The following is a 12,044-nucleotide window of genomic DNA, read 5'->3' as shown; positions in this document are numbered from 1 at the left end:
TATTCTCTCTCATTCTTTTTTGGGGGTGAAAGGAAGCAAATATTTTATTTTAAATAAGTGAAAGAGATAGATGGGATACACCACAATTCTTTTTATGAATGGCAGCAGTTTCTTTAAACTGCTAGTGAAAATGGACATTTCCTATTAAGACACGCTTTTCCTTCTTCCTTGGGAGTCAAGTGTATATCACATCACACCCATCTTCAAAATGTTATTAAAATCTTATTTATAGAAAATATGCTTGTCAGTAACTTTCAGGGCTGCCATTTTGTTTTAACATAGCAAAGAGCCACAGATCACAACTGAGGTAAACATAACACTCTAGTATGGATACGATCTGGTTGGTCCTTTACAATAGGACAAAGACAGAGAGAAACTTGACTTTGCTTCCTCCGGGATTTCGATCCCCATGTTCTAATTTCTTACCCTCTCTTCTGTAGCAGAAGTGTTTAATCCAGCCATCGCGACAGTGTAATGGTGCTTTTACTTACACTGTAAAAAAAAATATATATATATATAATTATTATCTATTATGTGCATATTGCCTATTATATGTAATTATTATAGTTAATAATTATTATAATTATTATTAATATTATTATTTGCGGGGTGAGAATAGAAGGAGGAATAATGGACTCAGGGTTACAAGACATGAGTTCTTTTTTTTTTTCCAAGACCTGAGTTCTGATCTCCACATAGTCACTAAAGAGTTGAGTAAATGTGGCCAAGTCCCTTGGCAATTTGGAAGTAATTTTGGCATATGTAAAATTGGGGGTTTGGATGAGGTCATTTCTAAGCTTTTGAACTCTGAAATTTACCTGGCAGCCAGGGAAGTCATCATGTGTGGATACACGTCATGTAAAGATACATACTTAGATCAAGGAGACGATGTCATGTGACAGAAGCATAGGAAGCCATTGCCACGTGTGAGAACTACAGCGTCACCAGTGATTTCCCTTGACCTTGGTGCTCCTCCCTAGCCCCGCGATCGCTCCCCAGAGGAAACTGTTCCTAGGAATTGTGTTTATCATTGCCCTGCCTTTAAAAACTAGTTTTATCTCACAGGTATGCGTGCCTACACGAGCTTTGCTTATTTTAAGCCTTATAAAAAGGGCTACAAGTAGTCTTTTTGGACATGTCTCTTCGTTACCTAATGTTGGGTTTCTGAGTTCCTCCGTGCTGGTAGCTGGGGTTTAGTCACCGTCACCGCTGTATGATGCTACGGTGTGGAAACCACGCCCCATGTTGGTTATCCGTTTTCCTGCCAGTGGAGAGTTGCCTTGTTTCCAGTTGTTTCTGTGTGTCAGGCGGTGCTGCTATGAACATTCTTGTATGTACCTCCTCGATGTATAACCCAGGAGGCTTTAACATATGTGCTCCTGGATACAATATAAAAAACAAGTGTGTGTGTGTGTGTGTGTGTGTGAGAGAGAGAGAGAGAGAGAGAGAGACAGAGAGAGAGTATATGTGTGTCTGTGTGTGACTGGAAAGTACCTATTCAAATATGTGTCCATGGCTCCTTCAGTGGGCCCACATGTGGACCACCACTGGACCCCCTGAGAATCTGCCAGCTGCCGGCTGAGTAATGAACCCCACGTTGCTGGCGGGAATACCGAGCCAAGTGAAACCAGAACGTTTTTTTAGGAGGGGAATTTAAATTTAAAGCTGAAGCGGGACGCCTGGGTGACTCAGTCGGTTGAGCGTCTGCGTTTGGCTCAGGCCATGATCCCAGGGTCCTGGGATCCAGCCCCCCATCAGCTCCCTGCTCAACGGAGAGTCTGCTTCTCCCTCTGCACCTCCCCCTGCTCGTGCTTTCTCTCTTTCTTAAATAAATAAACAAAACTTTTAGAAAAGATTAAAGCTGAAGCGTTCTTTCCTCAGACTCACATGGTCCAGCCTTTGAACACAGCTCCAATGGCAGCTAGACGGACCCACTAGATCTTTCCTCTCTTCTTTATACCTGTTGCAGTGGGCCCAGCAAGCTCCGCCTGACATCAGCAGGCTGTTTGCAATGATGCAAACAGTTGTTTGAGAGAAGTTACAGGAAGTCACAAGAAAACTCTCCACCTCCTCCCCAAACCACCAGCAGCCCCTTTAGCGACACGCTCTGGTCCCACAATGGCGGAGTGCAGAATCATAAAGGCACCGTGTCTGAAAAGGGCGGCTGTGTGGCTGCCACCTGAGGCACTGAATCTTCTGGGCACCGCTTCTTCTGGGCACGGTGACAGAAACAGGAAGCCAGGACTTTGTACTTCAAAGAGCCACAGGTGACAGAAGGTTCAGGCACCTCCAGGAAAACTTTCATGAGGACAGGAAGGCGTGGGTGGAGGTGCCCACACGTTTGACGTGGCCTGTGCAAGAACAGAAGAATGTGGAGTCCCTGGAAAAGATGCAAATTTTTTAGCTTAATACTTTTCTTCCCAGCAGTTTTTTAAAGTTCAGTTCAGTCATCCTCCCACTGAGGCAGTGAGAGGCAAGAGTTAATTCCTGTGTCCCTGTAAGAAAAACTGAGCAGAGTCAGGCTTAAATTCAGGAGTGTTTGTGGGGTCCGCATCACTTGTCCAAAAAGAGTATAAAGAGCATAAAACCATCCAACGTAAATACCATTCTTGCTCGCAAAGATTTAAAAGCAACAACTTTAAATGCTTATGAATTCCATAAATCACACAAATAAATCGTTGTTGTGTTCCCTTCTCCCTCCCACCGCCCATGCCTCTCTCTTTATCAGGTCAGAATGAATACACAAAACCCCAAGATCTATTTCGGTCGGTGATTTGGGGTAATCAGATATTAGCCTTCCAAATATTGTCTGGAAAAATCTAGTGGCCTCCAGTGAAGGAAAAAAGGGCAAATATAGAACTGCAGTCGTCTGTGGTAGACTCCTTTTGTTGCATGACTTGGTTCTCCTGGAATTCTCCAACGGCCTCTGTCACTTCTCAGATGTTTTCCAGGCCTGGATAACATACTGCTCACGGAGGGAGGGGCCCTGGAGTTTCCAGATTGCCTTCATCTGAGTGAAAAGTTCAGCTGGAACGCCGTGTCCCTTCTCCAGTTGCTTCTCTCCTCATTCCAAACTTTCCCCTCTTCTTGGAGAAGAAGACAGAGATCATGCCAGACTGTAAGGCTAGAAAAGACCTCAGAGGGCAAATATTGGAAGGAGAGCCGTGCCTTTCCCAGATGAGGGAAAGTGATCCCCTCATTTAAAATGAACTAGAGGTAATGCAATGGCAACCCAAGGTTAAATCCTGGTATCTCTTCTAGCTGCGGGTCCTGGATGGTTTAGCTTCCCCTTCTTCGCCTGTGGAATGGGACTAATCGTGCCTATGAAGTAAGGGATCTGATGAAAGGACATCCGACAAAGTAGTTAACACGATACTTGACCCATCAATGATAGCTGTCACCACCATCGTCGTCGCCGTCATCATCGCTACTGCCACCCTTAGCATTATCAGTAAGAACTTCTTAGTGACTAAGCAGTAGGAACTCACGCTTCCTTTTTCCCAGTTTGGCCTCTTTTCAACCATATCACATGGACACAAACGTTTAACCCAGAACTCAGAGCTGACCTTCCAAAAATCTGAGCTTTGTTGATAGACCATGACCTCTCCTGACCCAGCCTTTACACCTTCACTCAGCCTTTTCTCGAGGATAATTTTTCCTTTACTTCTAGAGAAACTTCATGGACATCACGAGCCTGTGCTATCTGACATTCAAGAGGCCCTCTAATACTTTTTTAAATTACTTACTGAAGCTGTGATTTCTAGGAAGCCCACTAGATTTTTTTCAGGAAAAGGAAGTGAGTCTCAGCCTGGCTAAAGAGGCCTCTCACCAGGATAGGAGACTGAGTTGGCTCTTCCAATGGGAAACAGGACATCCAGGAACGACTCAATCGATTCTTTGCTGGAGAGGCCCCTCAGGGAGTCCCTCGCTCACAGCTTTGCACAGACTAGTAGAGCCTAGTGTCATGAGAAAGGCCATTTCCGTGGAATGAGCCCAACCCAGCAGGACCCTACAGAACTCCCTTGGCTGGGTCTATTCTCAGCAGTTTTCTTCCCACCACCCCTTTCTCCTTTGCCTTGTTTTCTTTCACAAATGACATTTACCTTCTCCTGCAACAGTTTCAAGAACACAACTTGGGAGAAACTTTCTGGAGCTTTTTGGTATGGGGAGCTCATCCATCACCATGCTAGAATCATCTCAAAATGGTGCCCCTCTACACATTTCATTTGTGTAGGCATGACCACATCTTAGGAGCCTGCTATTTATGATTAATATAGAGCTATTGTGTTAGGTGGGATCCCTAGAAGCAGAACCTGAGACAGGATTCAAATTCACATGATTTTTTTGAGGGAGTACTTTTCACAAAGCCTTTTAAAGAATTGAGGGAAACAAGAAACAAGAAAGAGCTGAGCAAGAAGATAGTCTCATGGAAAGTCCGAGTTGTCCTTGAAGAAAGGAGACCTGTCTTTGAGCACCCATATCTGTCAGTCATTGGCTGTGGGCTACTTGTGGGAGGGGAGAAGTGGCTCCAGGTTAAGGCAGCCCCCATCTGCTGAGAATCATTCTCTGGAGCGGGGGAGCAGCTGCAAGTTGTTAGTTGTCAGCACAGCAGTTAGGGGATGGATGCACCAGCCTGAGAGGGGGATCTGAGCAGAGAACCAACAACATCAGCTAAAGCTTTCATCCCACACATGCCTACCGTGTGGCAGGCTCTTGGGTACCTTAGCGAGTATCGTTCTCATAACAATTCTGTGAGGTAGGTGTTACCGACATCCCCCCTCTAATTTTACAGATAATGCAATTGATGTTCAGAAACACACACTAACGAAAAAGCTGTCCTGGAGGTCTTTCTAGTTTCAATGCCTTCCATTATACTGGCTCTGTTTCCCCAAATAACCCAACAGAGTCTATTGCTGTGTTATCAATGTTTTATGGTATTTGAACCTCTATGCTTAGCGTAATACTCCTTGATGTCTAAACTTGAGGCCCAATTATGCATTCCAACGAAACTGGTCATGCTTGTCATCCCACGGGGTCCTGCGTCACCTACTTAGTTGCCCTCTGGAGTCCTGAAACATACATTTGGTAAAGAGGAGATCTCCAAGGATGCCCGGCACCCCAAGGTGCACCTGTAAGAGCTGGCCCAGCTGGTCAGAACAGAGTATTCTCGGGGCGCCTGGCTGGCTCGGTCGTTAAGCGTCTGCCTTCGGCTCAGGGCGTGATCCCGGCATTCTGGGATCGAGCCCCACATCGGGCTCCTCCACTGGGGGCCTGCTTCTTCCTCTCCCACTCCCCCTGCTTGTCTCTCTCTCACTGGCTGTCTCTGTGTCAAATAAATAAAAATAAAATCTTAAAAAAAAAAAAGAACAGAGTATTCTCTTCCTTAAAGCATTTGCTAAAGTCATCAGGACAATGTGTCATCCTGAGTGTCAATGCAGATCAACCGAGAGTGAGGGAGACTCTTGGGCGCTATTTGTGGTCACTAGGAAAGAATCACCGTTGATTATCAATGACTGCAAAGAAACCGGGAAGAGGGAGGGATTCCTGTTTGCCTTCCGTCTGCCATTCTGAATTGTATTGGTCAGGACGAGTTGTGGTGCAGTGGTTTCAGCAAGGTGAGCTTAGCACTGGCTCATAGCGTAGTTCTACTATGGGTCTGCAGAGGTCATTCTCCTTGTACTTCCCCAGGAACCCTAGATGATAAGCCAGCTACGACCTTAAACAGGTTTGTTGCCATGCCAGAGGGAAAGAGGGCTCTAGGGAGGTCCTCACACAAGCAGTTCGATGTCACCTCAGCTCACAGCTCATTGGCCAGAACCGGCCACATGGTCCCATGCAGCTTCAAGACAGAATGAAATGCAATCCCACCTCCATTCTCAGGATGGAGGCGATCCAGAAACACGTATGCCAATAAATTACCATAGTCCACTTCTCTGGTCACCCGATATTTGGTGCACTCTGTTTTACGAATGCAAAATGTACTCAGACCTCCTCCCCAAGGGGGCTAAACAAAGTCTCATTCATTCATGGCATCAAACTCAAAGTCCAGGATCTCAGAGTGCCTCATGGAAGTTTCTATATATAGTCCAGATGTGGCTCCGGTTGGCCCAGAAATTGGTGAAAACAAAATGCAAGTTCTCTGCATCCCCTCCCCACCACTCCCCTCCACCCCTCACACACACATGCTCCAATGGCAGAATAGGGACAGTTTAATCACCAAACTTACTCCCATCTGGAAAGGGGACAAATGGAAGGCTTGAGTCGCTGAGCCATAGCATTTCAGAAATCCTGGTAGACAGACATTAGAGGGCCCCCTTGACTTCGAATAAGGGAAATTTTTTGATTAGGTCCCAATCTGGCTCCCGGGGAGGGCTTCCCAGTCCACTTTCCCCCCATGACCTTTCATTCCACCTCCTCGGAAGCCCCTCCTTCTCCGTTACACCTGTTGCTGCCTGTGAAGAGAGCATATAGGAATAATCTCTCGCGCAGCAACAGCCTCTGCTTTCTGCTCATGGGAAGTTAGGGTTCGGGACTCCTTTTAATTCTTCACCAGGTACAGAGTTTTTTACTTGAGGTCCACAGTTTCTTGGGCACCATGACTTTTAAAATCTTCACCGGCTTTTTAAGTTTGATTCTACTCAGCCTCAGCCAATAGCCACACCCTCAGTCCTTCTAGAAACACATCCCTTTCTCGTAATTGTGGGGACCTTGAGCCAATCAGGCTTGAGGCAGAGAGCCATATCCTTCGATTTCTTTTTCTCTGAGCCATGTTTTAGAAAGAAAGAATATGCTGGATGCCACATTAGCTCCTGCAGAGGTTTTAGTAATAGATAGGATGACCATGTACTCAAATTGATTGTGCTTCTGAGACTGAGTTAGTGCCTAACACGTGTCTATTTTATCTTTTATTGTTTGGGGTTGAGAAGGAGTTGTCTCTTCCAGCTCTACAAATGTTCACATTTCTAGAATCTCAAGGTAATGAAAATATTTGAGACGGCGACTGCGTCCTGACCACTCAGGGTCTCTGAGTTTCGGTGATGACGGAGCCTGTCAGGACCCATGATGGGCACGTAGCATGAACGAGCAACCACCTTTGTTCTTTGGGGCCACGGAGAATGTGCAGTTGTACTGCGATCACCTGATATATTAGGGAAACGTATCTCCTACTCTGGGGTTTCGGCTTAGATGCGTACTCTTTGTGGCAGCCTCATTTGGAAGTAAAATTAAACACTCCTTACGAGCCAGTAACTACCCGATGATGCCTATGGAAATGATACATGTTTGCCAGTCCCGAGAAAAGGAAACTCAGTCACCAGAGAGGCTTCTGAAGGCTGGCTGGAGGAAAACAGCACAGATCAAAGGAGTCTCGGCTGATTCAATGTAAGAGTATCATTTTTCTAAGATCGAGGCTTGGAGAGTTTAGAAATTATTCTTTTCTGCACCAATTTCAAATTAGGGGTGAGGGTTTTTTCCTAAACAGCTATGTTACTGAAAGCTAAATGATGGAAAAAAATAACCCAAACTGATAAATTGTTTCTGCCTCCATGGAATGGGTCTCTAGCTGTTCTCTGAAGAGATGAGTCAGGAAGATGGACTTTCCTTGGTCCAGCCGGAGTCTTGCTGTGGGGAAATGCTCCCGCTGCTTAGTGTGATGCATGGACCCCATTTCACAGATGAAGAAACTGAGGCCCAAATATGTTGACTAAGATGCCCTCAGGAGAACGTCTATTCAGCTGTTAGTAATCAGGAAGGGAAAGATGCCCCGCCTCTATTTCTCTCTTGGAGGCTGGGAGGTGGATTAGTTTTGCAAGGATGCTGCCACCACGGCTTCCACTTACCAGCTCTGTCACTGGCCACAGCTGCCACGTGCCCATGGCTGTGAACCTGTCTCCACTTCTCACTTGTCTGTGTGTCACGCGCGCCAGATTCAAAGCCCTGAGGGTCCTTCGGACCACGCTTGTCTAGCTCAAGCCGAGTCAGGCTTTTGGGCTCCGCAGCGCCGCTCTGTGCACTGGCTGAGTCAGGACCCAGGCGTCCTCTGTGGGCGACGGTTCTGCGGGAGCTCCTCCCAGAGGGGCTCGCTGGCCTACAGCTTGGAACCAGGAATCCTTCTACCATTTACGTTCTGTCTTCCCAACGCTGTTGAAATCTCTTTTTCTGTTAATGTGCTTTCTTCTTCCATGCTTTTCCTATTTGTAGGTCCATACTCTTTTTTTTTTTTTAAGATTTTATTTATTTATTCGACAGAGATAGAGACAGCCAGCGAGAGAGGGAACACAAGCAGGGGGAGTGGGAGAGGAAGAAGCAGGCTCCCAGCGGAGGAGCCTGACGTGGGGCTCGATCCCATAACGCCGGGATCACTCCCTGAGCCGAAGGCAGACGCCTAACCGCTGTGCCACCCAGGCGCCCCATGTAGGTCCATACTCTTGATACATTTGCTCTCCTCGGAGCGAGTCTCAGGAAGGAAAATCCATACATGAGTAGATTCAGTCTGTTGACTTAAACCGAAAGTCTGGGGTGGAAGATCCATTCTCGAAGGGAGCAATCGTGCATGCCGCACCCCTTCCAGCGGGCAGTGCCGAGCCTGCATTAAGCTGCCTCGCATACACCCCCTGCTCAGATAGGCCATCGTGTAAGACGCGCTACTGCCACCATCGCCCCACTAGCTGGCCATCTTGGCTGCGACACCTGGGTGACGTTCTGCTACCTCTTCGGCTGCTGGTCTGGGGAACAATTCCCAGCTCAATGCTAGGTTATGACGTGGGTTGGAAGTGACCAGACCTCATTTCCTCGTTCAGATACTCTGGAAAAGCCTCCAAAATATAACCAGTGAGTCAGGTTCCTCGTTGTCTGTCGTAAGACGCGCCTCTTTCTATGATTCCTGTGTGCGCTTATTCAGCGTCTATCGCTGCGCACCTACTGTGCGCCAGGGCAGTCTTGCAGGGGCAGAGGACACCGCAGGAAACACGGCGCTTGTTATGAAGGTTATACATCCAGCTGCTGGCTGTTTGAGTGTCTTATGCAATTGTCAGAACGGAGTGCGGAGAGGGAGACGAGATCTTGCGGACTTGGTCTACCTTCCTTTTCTCTTGTTTCGAATTTTATTTAAATTCTAGTTAGTTCACATATAGCGTAATATTGATTTCAGGAGTAGAATTGATCTACCTTCTTATCCCCAAACCATACAAGACTGTTGTGTGTGTGTGTGTGTGAGAGAGAGAGAGAGAGAGAGGGAGAGGTTTCCTTCTGGGGTGGGCAATGTGAGATGCACCTTTCTAAGATTTCCTCTTTATCTTCTTTTCATTCCTGTTCCTTATCTCTCCTCCACGAACCCCATCTATTTCTGATATCCTCACACTCCTTTCTCCTGCTCCCCGCCAGCCCTGCCCACAGAAATAATCAAATCTCTGTCCGTTTCGGCTCTTTCTACTTCCCTCAGCGTTTCCAGCCTTCCCTGTTGGATGTCAGTTGCTTTTCTCCTCCTGCAAGTCGCAGTTGTGCTGCAGAGAATGATGGGTTCTGCCTCTGTATCTTCTGGATTCCCCAGAAGTGAGCCCTTGTCTCTGAGAACTGGAGAGGTGGGAGGAAAAACTTGGTGAGAGATTGCCACCCTGGGTGGTGGCTGGGTTTCCCCTCGATTACCTAAAATCAAACAGAGCTCATCACTTCCAGGACTAATTTTCTTCAGAAACTCCTGTCTTGACCTAAATAACAAATACCATTTTCTCCACGCGTCTTGACAGTTCTCCTAGCAGAATGAATACCCTGGACTTCATATTACTGAAGAGCGTTTGCACCTGCCTTACGGCTAAAGGAATTCACCAGACACCTTACTCTTACTGGACACCAAAGAACATTTTATTCAAATCATGTTTCCCTAAATTCCAGAACCGGGAGGAAATCAGTTTTTCCAGTCAGACTGATATGATCTGAAATGTAACTCATTTGTGTAGCTGGTTACCAAACTTAGAGGATACTTTTTGGAAGAGAAAACATTTCTAGCTTAAAACTTCTGGGAATAAAGAATTTTGCAGAAAACAGATGTTTGGTTGTCTATTTACCTTGATCTAGAAATGGAGTAGATCATTCATTTTGTATTTTTTAAAAGATTTGTTTATTTATCTTAGAGAGAGAGAGAGCTCAAATGGGGGAGGGGCAGAGGGAGAGGAAGAAAGAGAATCTCAAGCAGACTCCCAGTCGAGCTTGGAACCTGACGTGGGGCTCGATCCCAGGACCCTGAGATCACGACCTGAGCCGAAATCAACCGACGGAGGCACCCAGGCACCCACTTTTTGTATTTTTAATGTTAAATTCTTCTTAAGGAAAAATAAAAAACACCAAATGAGCCAATCTCTTCTTTGAGTAGCCCTAGATTCTTTTAGCAAATCCATTTAGCCAAAGGAATAATTCCAAATTAAATCGAGCCAATATTTGGTACAGAATTGAACTTTTCCCCAAACAGCAGACATTTTAATATGTGATGCATTTAGAACCAACTAATGGGCACAAACTGTTTTAAAGCCCCAGATAATTTTGAAACTCATTTAACAGCTCATCGACTCTGATACCAGCCCCCTCAGGAGCTGTCATGAAAATCATTCCCATTAGAAGGATCGGTATGTTGGAAGAGAAGCTGGTGTAGGGGTTCAGAGAGCAGCCCTGGCTCTATGCCATTCATGTTGGCATCCTGTCTCTGCCACATACTGAGTGACTATACGCCCTGTGCCTCAGTTTCCCCATCTGTAAAATAAAGGTAGTAAAGTACTTTATTCCCTACGGTTCTCCTGAGTCTTTTTTTTTTTTTTTTAAGATTTTATTTATTTATTTGACAGAGAGAGACAGCCAGCGAGAGAGGGAACACAAGCAGGGGGATTGGGAGAGGGAGAAACAGGCTCCCAGAAGAGCAGGGAGCCCGATGCGGGGCTTGATCCCAGGACTCTGGGATCATGCCCTGGGCCAAAGGCAGATGCTTAACGACCGAGCCACCCAGGCGGCCCTGTCCTGAGTCTTATTTTCGTTTTCCGATGGCAGCACATGCTTCTGTAGTGCTCTGTGCCAGACACTGCTCTACAACCCAAGATAGTGATTCATTTCGTTTTGATAACTCTATAGGCTATGTCCTACGATCTAGTTAACCACAGAGAGGTTAAATCACTTAATTGGGTTACTGTGCACAGCGGGTTTTAAACAGCGTCTGGACGATAACGAACACCCCATCAGTGTCAGCCATCGCAGGCAGATACCTTCCTCTACACCCCCATGGTAGAAGGAACTCTCGTCGCTTGTCTGTGTATTCTCAGAGAAGGATATATAGCCCAGCACACAGCACGGCGCTCAGCACATAGGAGGTATTTGGTATTATGATGAAATGGCAACTAATTAACATTTTCTTCTCTTTACGATCTTTGAATCCTTTTCAAAACACAATGTATTGATTAAAAAGAAAATGTGGACCATCAGTTGTACCCTGATCCTTTGTCCCACCATAAAGGCAACCCAGCTCCCCTCCCACTCTACACTAAGACTTCAGTGCCAGGACATCCACCTTCACCCTCTTCTTGCTGCTTTTACGTTGAGGAGTCAAGGACTGAAGTCAGGTGGCAGGACCCAATTTCCCCTATGGACCGGGGGAATGTTCTGGAACGTCCACTAGGGGGTGCATTATCAACAGGCCAGAGAAGGCCAACAAGCTGCTTAAAAAGGGAAAGTAACAATTTCTCAAAGGACCTGAACCTAGAAGGGAAAATTCCCGTCGATCCCATTCTTGGCTTCCAGATGAACATGTAGGACTTTTCTCGATTGGGTTTTACACAAAGCTCAAAATTTTGCCAAAGAAGAAAGTGATCTACAACAGAGGGTCAGGGAGTGGACAGATGTCCCAGCCTGGTGCTGCCCTAAGACAGAGCCCAGCATTGCCAATGACTCTGCCCACCCCCCACCCCCTAGGCCAGACCCTTTGGTGCGGCAGGTGCTGGCTCCCAGCACCCAGTGAGGTTGGCTTCAGAGAGCGGAAGAGCAGAGTGGCCAAGTGTGGCCAACCCAAC

Source organism: Ursus arctos, unplaced genomic scaffold (genome assembly GCF_023065955.2).
Source record: "Ursus arctos isolate Adak ecotype North America unplaced genomic scaffold, UrsArc2.0 scaffold_23, whole genome shotgun sequence".
In the NCBI taxonomy this organism is placed as follows: Eukaryota; Metazoa; Chordata; class Mammalia; order Carnivora; family Ursidae; genus Ursus; species Ursus arctos.
This window is presented reverse-complemented; position numbering follows the sequence as displayed.